At 35.2% G+C, this 1044-nt stretch overlaps 1 non-coding gene across 1 annotated transcript; it reads right to left on the bottom strand.

The window, feature by feature from the left end:
* Positions 1-697: 697 nt before the first annotated feature.
* On the bottom strand, positions 698-826 carry LOC130043228 (small nucleolar RNA SNORA19). The gene has a single exon (XR_008795351.1). It is a non-coding gene; the product is annotated as a small nucleolar RNA SNORA19 (small nucleolar RNA).
* Between the last annotated feature and the right edge of the window lie 218 nt (positions 827-1044).

The following is a 1044-nucleotide window of genomic DNA, read 5'->3' as shown; positions in this document are numbered from 1 at the left end:
AGATGAGAACCCAGTAACCCTGTGTCCTGGGTGGCTGAGGCGGATCAGGAGCAAGTGAACATCATTCCTTCCCTGCTTCGCTTAAGTCACTGGTGGGGCCCACTAACATCAAACTGATTGCTGGAGAGGTTAAAATTTTGAAAACATATAATCATGATGTAGCAAAGAATGACATATTAATGTCAGTAAGGTCAAGGCAATTTTAATGACCGTATGGGAGATACTAAGTCTGATTAAGAAAGCAATATGCTATAGATTCCTAACAAGGCTAATGATTTTTAAAATTTTACATAAAAATGTAATCTCATCTATAGTAGAATTCTATCCCTCATATATGCTCAATTTTTAAAAAAAATTTTAATTTCTTTTTTTTTTCATAAAATATACAAGGTCAGTCATATGGCTATTTATTCGGTACTTTTCATGTGCAGTATTTACACACACACACACACACACACACACACAAATTTGCATCAGAGGCAGGAAAACAAAAGAAACTGAACATTTTTATCACGGAGCCAGAATTCTAATCCAAGGACACTAACACCAAATCCTAAAGGTCAACCATTAACACTACCCATATTCCTCAAATACACCATCTTTCAAACTCTAGATTCATAGAATAAGAAACCCCCGAAAGGCCAGGTATTTGTGTGAAGATGTACCACTCAGCTAACTCAACTGAACCATCTGATGAAACTGTCTGAAGGAGACTGGCAGTATTACTATTTAGTCATATTGCTAATTACCCTTCAATTATTATGTAGCACATGAGAAATAACATTGCTCACAAGAACATTAGAAAGCAGGTCAATGAAATGTGCACTATGCTCAAATTTTAATGTCTAGAATGTGTGACTATTTTATGCTCCATAAAGCGTAAAAATTAACGTTACAGATAGAGTTATTTGCTAATCAGCTGACTTTTGTAAAAGGAGACTACTCTTAAATATCTTGGTGAGTTAAATGTACTAACAAGGGACCCTAACAATGGAATGGCAGAAAAGTTAGAGTCCAAGAGATTTGATAATGCTAAAACACTGA

Source organism: Sorex fumeus, unplaced genomic scaffold (genome assembly GCF_029834395.1).
Source record: "Sorex fumeus unplaced genomic scaffold, SorFum_2.1 ptg000115l, whole genome shotgun sequence".
In the NCBI taxonomy this organism is placed as follows: Eukaryota; Metazoa; Chordata; class Mammalia; order Eulipotyphla; family Soricidae; genus Sorex; species Sorex fumeus.
The sequence above is the reverse complement of the archived record's forward strand: the minus strand, read 5'-3'. Positions and strand labels throughout refer to the sequence as shown.